Genomic DNA, 15,248 nt, shown 5'->3' with positions numbered 1-15,248 from the left:
ACGTGGTCCAGGTGCCCGGAGGGGTTCTAGATGCCCCCAAATTGACCTATTTAAAGGGCTTCAACCCAGATCTTCAGAACAACAATTATGATAAGTTTCTCTCTTGCACAGTGCTCCGAAAAAGCTCCTGCGACGCTGTGAAGCTCCTTCGACAACCAGCGACCAAGACTTTCCCATTTTGTTGTTGTTGGTAACTTTTATTTCCAGTTCTTGTACTTAACTCCTGTAAACTTTTTGCGAGCTGTTAGTGGATTGCCCAACAAAAGCACTTGACGAGTGCGGGGCTTAGAGTAGGAGTCGTCGAGGCTCCGAACTAAATAAAACTCGGTTTGTTAACATTGGTTTATTTTTCTTCCGCTGCATATTTCGATTTAACTTGCTCTCGATTTTCGATGATCGCTATTCACCCCCGCCCTCCCTCTAGCGTTCTTTCCAATCCTACATTTTGTTAGGGTCGAAATGTGCTAGAAGGGGGGGTGAATAGCTCGTCGCTCTTGTTGATGTACTTCTTCGATGATGTGCAGCGGAATAAATAACAAGAAACACACTCACAATGCTAACACTAAGGATTTACTTGGTATCCACCTCAAGAAGAGGTAACTAATCTAAGAATCCACACACGACTTGTAAGATATTGAAAATTTTAATTGATAAGGTTATTTGGGAAATAGTCTTATAGAATTTTTTCGAAATTTTTAGAAATTTTCTGAGAATTTTTTGGAACTCGTACGACGGGTTTTGAGGGGACGAATTGACGGGTTCGGATAAAACATGTTTGGTATACCCCATTTAAGTGAGGAAATGTTTTATTTATAAATTCCTTTTCTTTTTCATTTTCCCAAATCGCCGATTCCGAACCCGATCCTCTCTTCCCCGACACGAACTCCTTCTTCCTCTCTCTGTTCTCTCGTGGAGGAGTCGAAGCCGACGGACCTTCAACAATCATTGGCGTCACCTAAGGAGGAAGTCGTCGGACCTCGACGGTACCGGCGGAGTCCAAGCCATCTTTGGTCTAGTGGTCGCTTCTCCGGTGGTTCCTACGGCAGATCATCGACGGCGCTGTGGCTAGGGCACGGTGAGGGACCATATCTCACATCGTCTCCAACCGGTAGACCTTCCATCTTCTCTCCTCGCGCTACTCACGGAGTGATCCGCATCTTCACTAGCCGGGTCGGACCGAGCGACGCCATCGGCGAGGAGTGATCTTGGAGGCAAGGTATCACCGATTATTGCTCTCTCTTTTCCTCTGGTTGTCGACGATTTGGGAGGTAGGTGCACTGCCTTAATTGATCTGGGTGTTGATTTGGGACTATTGTGTTCGAAGGTGGAAGATTGCTTGTTTTCGGCCACCATATCACTATCAGTTAGCAGCCCACATCGCTGGATCTTGGAAGGGAAGAGGTAATGTGCAGAATTATTGTTGGAAATTAGATAGAGATAGACTATCTTGTTGATTTCTTGATCCCCCTACTTGATCTGATCGATGAGGTAGATTCTAGCAGTGAGGTTCTGTTATGTGGGGTGTTCTTGGTTTCGATAGCAACTCCACCTAGCAGTTACCCCTTCCAGCAGCAATAACCACCTTGCTCCAGCAACCCTTTTTGGCTGTGAATTGAGGTAAGGAGTAGGGTAATTTATCTTAGTTGTAGATCATGGTGTAATTTGATCATTTTAATGGATTGATTTAGGTTTGGATTTCTAGTCTAATGGATGATTAGAGATTAAGTAACTAATCTTAATTAACCGTTAGATGTAGTTTAGGTAGCCTAATGGGGATATGATTAAGGGTTTACCCTAATTTAGTCTTAAGGATTTTATTTAACTATTCATTTGAGTTTTAGCTAAATAAAAGCATATATATATTGTTTGACGCAGGACTCTGATTTGAGACGAGTGTCTCGACGTCGGATTTGACTTGATACCACCTTTTATTTGAGGCGGGTGTCATTTGACTTATCTTTTTTATATTATCTTATGATATGTGTAGTATATATATAACTAGTGGTAATTGATAGATTTATCACTTCCCTGATTTTAGTTTATTCGATACCTGTTATATGCTTCTATTGTTATCTGTTATACATTAGACTTGTATGCTGTTATCTTCGATAATGTGTATCTATGTTCATAGAGATAGATTTATTTAGTGCTTCTGTATACTGGATTAATTGCTAGACATATTGGATATGTGATCTTGGATTCATGTTGCTTATATCATTATTATATATGCGTCTATCTTTCTGGCACATATATATGGATGAGGATATGTTCAGGTATGACATACTGTAGCATCATGCACCATCTCGCATGATTGCATGCTCAGCGATTGACGACTCCATTATTGTTGAGCTCATCGGCCGGCTACATGGGTTTGCACACAACGTGACCACTGCATGGGTAGTGGCACAACACCCAGGGTGTGTATGGCAGTTGCTCTGTAGGACTCCGCTGGTTCGCTCATGGGTAGTGTGACTACAGCATGGTAGTAGACAAGGATCCCTCCCCGTTATTCCATATCGGGAGATGAGAGCATTACGCTCTCACTATGTTTGAGGTAGAAGGATAGGTGTACTCCGACAGCATCTCGTCCACTCGGTCACTCTTCAGGAGTAGTGATGACAGAGTGCACGGTTGTCATAGCCCTACCCACTCGGTCTCATCATCGCGTGTGAGATGGCTGACTGACATCAGGGGTGACCATATTATATTGCATCATATGCACATATTGCATTTATTGTGATTGTTGCATATTGGATGATGTATTTTGATGACTGCATATGATTGACATGCATACAAGATACATATTTATTTGCTCTGACTATCTTTATCTGTGTATGTTTACAGTCATTTGCTCAAGACTCGCAGGTGAGTACAGTTTATTTCAGTTATGCATTTCTTATTATTCTTACAGTAGATTGTATTACATGCCTATTGTTGGTTACTGTAGTTTATTCAGTTATGCATACTTGCTATATTATTTAGGAGACTGTACTATAGGTTATTGTTGGTAGTTATATGTTACTGTACATATCTATTGGTTATCTGCTGAGTTCTTTGGACTCACGCCGTTATATTACTACTTTTCAGGTTGAGGCTGTTAGGAGATTCCAGTCGCTAGCCCCATTGTGGCGAGGAATTTCGGTTGTCGATTTTTATTTTCGTTACTATGTCTTTATACACTTGTGATGTGGGTTCTTGTATTGTGGACTTTATGATGAACTTTTGGGTTTGCTACTCTTGATTTTCTCTGCAGATGTTTTCATTACTTCGTGGATTTCATTTCTTTGTTGTAGTGGAGTAGGATTTACATATATCTGCGATGATTCCTTTATCATCTTTTCTTTCAGTAATTTTTATTGTCAGTCCGAGGCTGTATATTAAACTACATGGATTGATTATATAAATTGTGCGGTTTGTCTATTATTTGTATTGTATTGTTCTGGCCGTGTGGGCCGAGGTATGGATATATGTATCTCAGAATTCATATTGTCACCCGTACAGGGGAGATGCTGTCGAAATTTTACCGGCAGGGACTACCTGGGGCGTGACACGACTCACTCTCCACTAATGAAATACTCCTTCTCGGTTGCAGCCGAAGGCGGAGAAACCTCGTACAAACTCACACAACAAAAATACAACACACGCAAGAAGAAAATACAAAGATACAAAGAAAAACTCTCTCTTCTTGCTTACTTGTTGCTTGTTGTTGCCTCTTGAACCTTGGAAGTGTAACTACACGTATCTCCAAGAGCCTTCAAGAACTGGTTGTGGAAGTGTGGAGAAGCTCGTGAGAATCGGCTCTAAGATCGTCTGCTTGTCGCTAGAGAGGAATGCCCGAAGAAGACGCTCGCCAACAGCTATAACCTATAAAACGGTCGGATCCCAATCGATTGAATGACTCTCAATCAATTGGGGATGCTTTGAATCGAGCAGCTGATCGATTCAGAGCGCCTCTGTGCTATCTGGAAAACGCCTGAATCGATTGCTTGATCGATTCAGCCTCTATCGCGTGATTTCCAGCTTCCCAATCGATCGGCTAATTGATTGGAGGTTTCAATCAATCAACTGATCAATTCATAAGCTCACTGTTTGCTCAGAAACTCTCCCAATTGATTGACCAATCGATTGAAGAAGTTTTGATTGATTACCCAATCGATTAAGAAGGTTTCTGTATAAAATCACGTCAACCAATCGATTGGCTGATCGATTGAACCCTCCAATTGATTGGCCAATCAATTGGCAAGCATAAAACTGTGTAGAGCTTGAAACGAGCTTCGTTTCACATATGAGATCACCTCATTCCGATATCTGAGTCAAAAGTTATGGCCTTCGGAAGTTTAATACGCCCGAACTTCCTAGTTTCATGCCAACTCCCTATTGGACTTACGACCGCTAAGTGTTCGGTCAACTTTTGACCCATCAGGACTTTCTCTTTGCCAACTTCTCATTGGACTTCTGATCACCAAGTGCGGTCCTTCTTGACCTACTTAGATTTACCGTCTCATGTCAAGTGTCCGATCCTCCATAGTCCACTTGGACTTCCTTCCACCAGATGTCCAGTCACCCTTGACCCATCTAGATTTCCTTGTGCCAAGTATCTGGTCACTTCTTTGACCTACTTGGACTTCTCAATACCAGATGTCCGGTCAACCTTGACCCACCTAGATTTCCACGTGTCAGCTTCACTCACAAGGTCTTTCCATCTGCCTAGCTTCACTCACTAGAACTTCCCATCTCCCTGGCTTCACTTACCAAGACTTTCACCTAACTTCACTCACTAGGGTTTTCACCTGGCTTCACTCACCAGGATTTTCCCACTGCCCGGCTTCTCTCACCGGGACTTTTACCTGCCTGGCTTCACTCACCAGGACTTTTCCACTGTCCGACTTCACTCACCGGGACTTTCACTTGTCTGACTTCACTCACCAGGACTTTCACCTAGTTTCACCCACTAAGATTTTCTAACTGCCTAGCTTCACTCACTAGGTCTTTCACTTGGCTTCTCACCAGGATTTCCCATCTGCCTAACCTCCAGTTAGGACTTTCACAGTCAAGTATCCAGTCAATCCTTTGACATACTTGACTCTTCTTTATATCTAATTGGTCAACCTTGACCAGAGGGGAATTGTATCAACAATCTCCCCAAATGGACGATTGCATCTGCAATCTCCATGTATTTTCAAACATCGAAACCCAAATATCAAGACTCAAACTTGAGCCAACTCAAGCTTAGCCAACTAAGTCAACCTTGACCAAAAGGATATTGCACCAACACATTTTCCTTTTAAGTTGTTATTTCGTCTATTGTTGTTGCTTAATTAGAATTGTGCTACTAATACAAGTCAAAAGAACAAGAAGTGGTTTTGTTTTCTTCTTACAGAAATTCATCCCCCTCTTGCCAACTCAACCGGGTCCAACAATAACAACCCCACATAGTAGTCAAATTGAGTTTGGGGCCAACTGTTGAAGCAGGATATGAAAATACTAGGAAATCATAGTAAAAAAAGCCAAGGACTGGAAAATGAAGGTCACCTATGAATTGATCCCTAAAAAATGTGACATATCCAGTAGGAGGAAGATGGGGGCAATCGAGGGTATTGAGAATAATGATATGAAAGTTCGTCAAAATGTCGTAAGTTAGCTTCATCTGATCCACCTCCCCGCCGTTAATATCTGAGAGCATGGCGGTATACCACAGAAGGGGATATGTAGTGGAATTTCAAGGGCCATTAAATCAAAACAAAGAGAGCGAGAACAACATTAAGAACTTACAGAAGAAAGCGAGAATGAAAGGAAGAAAGAGGGCAGAGAAAAAACATCCGATGAAAGACAGCGAGAGCAACTAGAGAAAATGAACGCATAAGCATTTACTCTAAGCTGCCACGGCTTGTAAAACCCTTAGGGTTTTCTAAACTCACCGTCCGATTGCTTGGACAAAAAAGTAAACTAAAAAATCACCACTGTTCGATTAAAGATTTAGCGGAATTCAAATCATCAAATGTTTCTTCAGCAAGCCTATCATAACTAGCGACGTGGGTGAGTCACATGGCAACACTAGATGAATTAGTATTTATGATGGATGTGATAGACGAATCATGACCATGATACGCCCTCATGCATATCATCGCACCTTACTATGCATTTAGACACCTGCAAGGCATATCATTTTCCATTATCAAAGCATTTATGAGGCAAGAAGATGGCGGCAATAGCCAATGAATGGTATCAAATTTCCGATCGGATAGACAAAATTAAGATAGTGCCTAATCAGTCGGCATGAACATCCTTCGAGTAGATTTGAAAGGGAGGCTTGTGATATAGTGAATAAGGAAAGGGTTGACCCAAAGGAAAAGGGAGTCAATGAACTTGCATAGGTGGTGGTCAAAGTCCATGGAAGGTCAAAAGTTGAATAATTGGCCTAGTAGTACCCCACACTCCCGATCGACCTTGTCGTTCAGATAGGTTCCTTATGGACCCCATTCCCGGCGCAGACCATACTCACTCGGAGTTCAACACTCCTCTTGCCCGATTGGCCCGGCTAATAGGATAGGTTCTCTGTGAACCCCACACCCGATGTGGACCAAGTTTGCTTAGGATTTAGCTCCCTTCTTTCCCTATCAGCCTTACCGATCAGGCAGGCTCTCTGCAGGCCCTACTCCTAGCTTGAACCAGATTTGCTCGGGCCTCTGTTCCCATTCTGCCGATTGGCCCTGACGATAAAACAATATCCCAGTGCCCCAATACCCCATTCTCGGCTTGGACCAGATTCACTCAGGGCTCTGTTCTTATTCTCCCGATCGGCCTTGTCGATCGGACAATATCCCAGTGCCTCAATTCCCCATTCCCCGCTTGGACCGGATTTACTGTGGGCTCTGTTCCCACTTTTCTGATCGGCCCTGCTGATAAGAAAATCTCTCAATATCCCAATACTTTATTCCTAGCCCAGGCGGGACTCACTCGGGACTCAGCTCCCCTCCTCTCGATTGACCCTGCCTATCAGACAGGTTTCTCGTGGGCCCCATTCCCAACCTTAACCTAATTTACTCGGTTCTCTGTTCCCACTCTCCCGATCGGCCTTATCGATTGGACGAGCGCTAAAAGAGTCAATGTTGACTTGCTAGGTCGCTCATAAAATTTTATTTCCTTTGAGGATATTGCTACGGCACAATTAGGTCATATTCGTAAATGGGCTCCATGAGAAACTCATCTTCTAGCTAGCAACCCAAGAGGCGTCCCGATCCAAAAGCCCAGTTACTACCATTAATATAACACGTGGATTTGTCAAATGATAGTATCTATGTACATATACTTACACCACCTACGTACCAATGTGATTGATGGATGCGGTATAAGCATAATGATGGGACAAATTGATTAGTTATAGGATAATAGTTCATTAATACGGATATTGTGAGGGGCATTATAAAAGGGGGTCTTTCTCAGTTGGCACATGTACATGCACGCACACCTACACATCTCTTCCTCTTTGTTGCAGCTTGCTTTGCTTTGCACCGCCATCATTTTCTGATTTGATCGTCGGAGTAGTTGTGTCAGGGATCTCCTGGCCTACTTACTGACGATTTCCTTCTCTTCTCAGGAATTCTTAGAGCCAGTCAATCTATAAGCTACATCACCGACGGCCCATCCTCATGGCTTCTAAACAGCATCAATCATCTATATTTAAATAATTTTTTTTTCTTATTTATCATTTTTAATCAAATCTATTTTTATCTTCCTCCAATGCGCACATATACAATTAAGAAAAATTTAAGTTACCTTTCAAGCCAGTTTGAAAACAAAGGAAATATTTGAAAACAAAGGAAATAATTGAGATTCTTGGGACGATAAGAACAAAGGAAGAAGTGGTGTTCCTTTTGAGTCTGTTCTGAGCAAGAGTTGAGACATGAACTACTTAGTGCAATTTGGTATTCCTTTCACAGTTGGGAGGCTCTGGATGGACAGTACTGCAACTAGGAAGAAGAGTGACATCCCCATCCTCGGTTCATCAGCATAATCGATGAAAAGCATAAGAATACATCTGAAAGATATATAATGCATAATCCATGACTTCCCATTTGCTGAGAAATTAAACTCACTGCAAGACCACCACTGCCACCTGTAAATGACTCAACTTTGAATCTTCGAGACATGTAGCAATCAGATGCCTAACAAATCAATGAAAATCTCTAGAAAACAAAACAAATGTGATGTAATTCACTGTCCATCATGCAGTGCTATCAGTTTTCAAGACATGAAAAGGTTGAGACAATTTCCATGTTTTGGCCGGCTAAGCAAGGAGAACCACATGCAACCCTCATGGATATATATATCTTTACTGATCGATGAGTTTTTGTCTTTTGTGCCTGAATTATGAATATATTCCCCAAATCTAGATGGTGTGTGAATGGAAGCAAGTTCGAGTAGTTAATAGTTAGATTAACAAGTTAATAATTATGTGGCAAATAGATGATGATAATTATGTGGCAAATAGATGATGAGGTAGCATTAATTTGTCCACTAATTAGTGGAAAGCTATATTCTTTAAAATTAGATCATTGCCAATTCATGCTAATTAGTAATTTTTAAAACAAACAAACTTAAAAAATAACATAAAATCTATTTGAGAACCACAACAACAATGTAATACTTACTCAACTTTAATATAACATTAGAGTAGAAAATCAAGGATTTAAATCTTCCATGTCTTTAAAAGAAAATAAATCAAATAGCCCACTCGCCTAACAATAATGCAAAAATGTAAAATAATTCAGTCACTAAATATACATAAAAGTTGGCACTCACGTAAATGAATTAAAAAAAGGGGTTTGGGATAAGTACCCACGAAACAAAATCTCTGCCCACTATGACAAATAAAGTTTGTTCTTGACTGAGATCTCTCACCAAATGAATTAAGCTCACCTTTCTCTATTCCGTGTTAGGTTATGGCCATCCCTATCAGTTTCCCAAAGTGATCTAGACTTGCTCGTAACAAAAGATATTGCCTTTTGGTCAAACACAGAAAGATACGCATGCCTGTTCATGTTCCACTCCAATTGGGCGGCAAAAGGCCAAGAGAGAAATAAGTAGACAAGCATATTTAGAACTTAATTTTTAAATGTTTGCGTAAATTGTATTTCATAAATTAGTTAATCGGGTAAAATTTAAACATCTGTTTTTTTAAAGAAAAAAAAACAAAGATAGAGAGAGAGAGAGAGATTTGTTGCTTTTTTCCCCTTCTTTTTGGTTGTTTCTTTCTTGCAGGGTTAGATCAACTTGGTACTTGGTGTACACAGTTGTGCCATTTAGTTTTTTTAAACTTTGTTTGGTTCTTTTTGGTTCCTTATGAGGAATGGCATCAACTTTTTGGACAAGATTTACGCAATAAGATTGTTCATGATTCTAGAATTATCAATATATTTTTTTTTTCAAAATTACCCTTCAAAACAAGCAAGAGGCAAGCAGAGCAAATTATGAGGGACATCGATCGCTGCGTTACTATCGTCGGCCTCTGTCTTCTCCCCTCCGAACTCCTCCACGAGATCTTCTTCAGCCTTGCCCTCCCAAAGCTTTTCCGTGTCCAATCCGTCTCCAAGGCACCCGTCTTTCTCATGTCTGCTCACGACTTCTGCCGCCTTTATAAGGGACGCTCTGATCATGGCGGCAAATGACTCTTCATCTACAAGAAGAGACCCCCTAAGGATTCCATACTGTCCGGATTCAATGAACGCTTCAGCCAGTGGTTCAAGATCCCCATCGCAAGCGCGACTGTCACCCCTAATGAGAACCTCAACTTCCTCGCTGCCTCTGAGGGCATCTTCCTTTTTGCCTCCAACAGTCGCTGCAATCTTGTCACAGTCAACATCGCCACGCACTCCGTGGGATAGATCCCACCCAGCCCCATGGGGCCGTGTGACACTGCATCGTGGAGATCGGGGATGAAGCTAGTCGTCGATCCCTCCGGTGTCGATATTTTATTTATTTATTATATATATTATCAACTTATTAATTAATATTATTATAATTATTAATAATAATTTGATTTGATTTATTCTAAAAAATAATCATATAATTAAACAAGTGATAATATATTAAATGTAAATTAGATTATGTCATTACCTAGGTTATCCCATCCGTTTTTCAAATTATGAAGCATGGCTAAGTGATCCTACTCACATTGCACCCTGTGCCCAAGTAGTTTGACCAATAGTGGTTCAAGAAATATTGAATGGTAATGTGGGTGGGGGTTTCCAAGGAATACAAATAACCTACGATTTTTTTTCAGATTTGGCAAACATATGGAATAACTAATGAATTACAAGTTTATTGTACCGCCATTGGGGCATTGGTCTTTGTATCGTTAATGCTTTTTACCTATTGGTTCCATTATCATAAAGCCGCACCAAAATTGGCTTGGTTCCAAGATGTGAAATCCATGTTAAATCACCACCTAGCAGGGTTACTAGGACTTGTGTTTCTTTCTTAGGCACCAAATCCATGTATCTTTACCAATTAACTAATTTCTCAATGCTAGAGTTGATCCTAAAGAAATACCACCTCCTCATGAATTTATCTTAAATCGGAACCTTTTGTCTCAACTTTATCTTAAATTCGTTATACATATTTGCAAAAATGTTTATTTATACATCAACATGATCATTTGATATTTGTTTCTTTGACAGGATTTCCATTTCCAACATTATCTTCTATTCTTGTATTATTTTGAGTACTTTGTACTATGGTATGTATTCTATAAACTTGGATTTATATATGACTATTTGTATTTATATTTTGCATAATTGTTTAGTTTAATTTGTTTTAGATGATTTTGATTGTTTCTAATTGTATAAATGTTAGTTTATTAGATGTTTGTATCAAGAAGTATGAATGAATTGTTAGGATGTTTTGATTGTTTAAGTGTGGATTGTGTAATGTGATTGTTATATATATGATGTATGTGTGGATTATATGTTTATATGAAGAAGTATGAATGAATTGTTAGAATGTTATATGATTGTTTAAGTGTGGATTGTGTAAATGTGATTGTTTATATATGATTATTATATACATGATGTATGTGTGGATTATATGTAATGGATTATAATGTCATCGTCTGTGATAGTTTGGATATTTGAAAATTGTACATATGGAAAGCGTGAAAGCAGGTAGACCCTGTGAGTTTTTTTTTCCGTTTATCGACGGAAAACACGTTTCGTCGGTATCTATCATAAAAATATTACCGACGGAAATCAACTATTCCGTCAGTATCTACGAAATACTGAATAACACTGTTCTGGCATTTCCATCGACAGAATTAAGGTTCGTCGGTATAATATTACCGACGGAATTTGCTAATTCCATCGGTAAGTCCATTCCCGACAGATCAGTTACTGACGACTATAATTCCGTCGGTAATCTGTCGGTAAAGTCATATATCGATGGAATTCTGACGGATACTTCCGTCGGTAAAACTGTATTTTTTTGTAATGACCCCCTTTTCACCTTGAATTGGTCAAAATATGCAAAATTTATGACTTTTCATGGAGGATATCAAATAAGATTAGAATTATATTTTTTTTTCCTCATAACCTTTGTTATGTGATTAGCAGTATGATAATTTAAACCAAACGTACTTTAAAGACTTTGTCGTCATGACTAAGGGCAAGTTATCTATTTCAAGGCTCTCGTGCTCGTTCTTTATTATTGTTCGAGTATGATTACAAACAATAATAATTAAGTCTTTTCTTATTTAATATAATGGTCTGATCTTTTTATTTTCTACACTATCATTATTTAAATTTAAATAAATTTTATATTATTTGTTATTATTACTAATTAATTTTTTTTGATATTTTTTTTCTCATTTAATGTGGACATTTGTCATAGTTTCAAATCGCCTAATTGAAACATTTATTTGTAGTCTAAATATTTCTTATCATGTTCATCCTTATATATCAGTACATCCACCTTAACACCATCATTTCTATAACTTTTATCTTTTACTCATGTGATTAAGTTATAGTCAAACACTCAGCTTCATATAATTGATATTGGACAGGAGAACGATTATCCTACGAACTAACAAGAATAGAGATTTAAGAAGAAGATAATAAGAGAAACAGTAGAAAATCAAGAGAAACATGTTGTTCTCTAGGTTTTACCCCCCAAAAAAAAAGAATTTTTATTAACAATAAAGAATGATTCATCTAATAGTTGAACATGTATCTATATAAACTATATAACCTAAAATTCAAAGAAAGTAAAGCAACCTCAATTATCATCATGTAAAGAAAAGAAAAAAATCTTATTAGAAAAGTAAAATTCATAACAAAAATCCCAATATGAAGAAATTACCAAAATATAACATTTATATAGACAAACTCTAACCATAAATACTCAACATACTAAAAATACCTTAAATATCATAAAAATAAGAATTAGTAAAAAAATAGAAAAAGGTGTTTGAATCTTTCAAAAAGGTTCTAAAAGGTATCTTTTGGATCCGAAACTTAGTGGTTATGGATTCTCCAATAATAAATATAGATCTTTAAATTTTACACGTGTGAGTACAAACAAATCCTGATTTTGAGTCTAAGTCAAAAATTATAATTTGTTTAAGATTAGATATTCCTATGTTGATCCTGCGTCAATAATATAGTAGGTCTAATCATTATTTTATAAAATTTTGACTTAGAGGTGTGTTTGAGTATGATTATTGTATAAAAAATTATTGTACAAGAATGGACATTCATGAAATATAGAGACAAGGGCAAGTTATTTATAAAAAAAAACAACTGTGATATACTATTCTTCTCGCGCTGCCAAGTATGATCAAACCAAACTTCGTGTGGATTCCATATATGTTCGTTCAAAATGTTTAAAAAATCCATAGCTTTCACTAACTCAACGTTTCTTTAAAACATCAAGACAACGAAACCTCAATGGGAGAATCTTTGTCACAGGCACAAAAGAGGTTTCCTCATTTCAGTAACGAGAAATAAATAAATAATGAATTGTGAAAAGCAGGGCAAAGAGGGATCCTAAAAGGATGAGGATATGAGTTGACGGGGAACTGATAGCCCAACAAAGAACTCCAATAGAAAAAAAAAAAAAAGAGTAGACAGAAAGGAGGTCCAAGTCAACTTCCATGAATTGACATGGCCACCAGCCTCCCCCATTTGCTTGTTCATGGCCAAAACACATCTTATGGAAACGCATTCCTGTAAACCAATCAATCAGATGTAAGGAATTACGATCCAATGGTATATTAAAGCAGGGTTACGCAATGCAATGCCAATGAAGCGTTAACACATTGGCAGAATACAATATCGAAAAGCCAGGCTTTGTCCTGCAGCTAATGCAGCCTTGATGAAGTGACGCTACTGTTTGCCCATCAGCTTTTTTGTAGTGAGTAGTGACTTAACACTATGGACTGCGAAGTAAGTAGGCAAGTGGTGAGAGTCAAAAAGGGCGTTGTAGGGTTAGGGTATCATGGTCCTCCATCGCCAATTGTTCCAAGGAAATGGTGGCCTCCATCTTTTTGGAGAACATAATCTCCAAAAGGAAGGAAATAAATACGCCGTGGACCTGACAGAGAGCTACTGGAGAAGGAAGGGACTGCGGTAGGAGTGAGCAATGATAGTGATCTGATCCAACACGGCACGCGTGCTTGCACGGAGTGTGGGAATAAGAAATGGAGTTCAAGAGGAGAGAATATCGCATATGTTCCGTTCTCTTGCACGTTAAACAAACTCCAAGTCCACAAATTATTCGAGTAATTTAAATATCTAGTGAACCCGTTTGAAAGGGGAGAAGATGACTAATTGGGAAGATGTCTATGATGTTGACTAAGTAAAAACTCTTGCTAAAAAAAATGACTTGGAGCGATCTTATTTGTCAACAAGATCATTAGCAATCAGGCCAGAGAAGAGGTTCCCAGTACAGACATTCCGATGTTTAAGTCAGTGATTGGATTCAGGACAATAAATAGTAGAACAAATATGAATAATGACTATGAGCGTATAAAATTAAGTAACAACGTGTACCTCTTTTTATAGTATTATTATTTATTCATGAATCTTAGCGTTTACAAAAAAAGGACAAATTATAAAAATATTTTGACATCTTTATCAAAATGGACCCTCAATCTCTGCAATTAAGGATGAAAACTTCTAGTGTACAGCTTATAGATAACGTAATATCTATCTTCTATAGCATAAAACTCTAAAAAGTAATATGAGGTCGTTGAGTTGAGGGGCTGAGCCTACCACATGCTTACCTGGCAAGCCAACCAAGTCTCTTCTGTGACCCAATTGGCCATCGCTTGCAAGGGTAGACCTATCTAATTTATAGAGTGATGTCGGAGACTTATCCCTCACTTGGTCTATCTGTTTAGCCAAAGACCTCAATCGAACCGAGCATACAGTTTGTCTAATCAGACTGTAGTTTCGATCGATTGAACTACTCAACCGAGCTAGTTAATCAAACCGTTTTCATGTGGTAAAGAAGTCCTGGCTCTGACAAATGATGACTTATCTTTAACTATTCATCAGTATTATGTGGATTGACGTTTGATCGACCCATCAGTTCGATCGGACGAACTCTCAGTTGTGGCGATAGATTATGTGGCTTTAAGGTTGATTCCTCCTTTATTTTAACTACCACGTTAACCAACCTTTTTAACTCTCATCCGACTTGGAGGCTCTATGCCATCTATCATATCATCTAGATTAAGCCACTCGTGATCAGAAAAATACCACAACAAAAGTTTCAGTGAGTGGATACATTTCAAATGACCAACACTTTGATCAATAGCTTATTTAAAGTGTCAATCTCCAGCGATATTATCACTAAATGAAGACTCCTTGCTAGAAAAGATGACTTAAATGATTATGCGTGTTAAAAGGAGCGTTAGCAATCGAGCCAAGGAAGAGGTTCCCGACACAGGTACTCTGACGCTTAAGTCAGTGATCGAGTCGAGAGAAATGAATAATATAACGAATATGAGCAGTGGCTATGAGCGTGTAAAATTGCGTAGCATCGCGTACCTGCGCCGGTAGAAAAAGGCCCCTTTTATAGTGTTTCTGTTTATGCATGAATCTCAAAGCGTTTCAAAAAAAGGACAGACCATAAAGATGCTTTAACACTTTTCTAAAATAGACTCGCAAACTTTGTAATTAACAAGGTGGAAACTTGTAGTGTACATCTTATAAATAGAATATTCTCTATCTTCCGTGACATAAAACGTTAAA

At 38.7% G+C, this 15,248-nt stretch overlaps 1 pseudogene; it reads left to right on the top strand.

Annotated features, from left to right (window-relative positions):
• The first annotated feature begins 9,899 nt into the window (after positions 1–9,899).
• LOC121977258 lies at positions 9,900–11,599 on the top strand (annotated as a pseudogene).
• Positions 11,600–15,248: the final 3,649 nt, after the last annotated feature.

Source organism: Zingiber officinale, chromosome 4B, assembly GCF_018446385.1.
Source record: "Zingiber officinale cultivar Zhangliang chromosome 4B, Zo_v1.1, whole genome shotgun sequence".
Lineage (NCBI taxonomy): Eukaryota > Viridiplantae > Streptophyta > Magnoliopsida > Zingiberales > Zingiberaceae > Zingiber > Zingiber officinale.
Note: the sequence above shows the minus strand (reverse complement) of the source record. Positions and strands in the feature narration are given on the sequence as shown.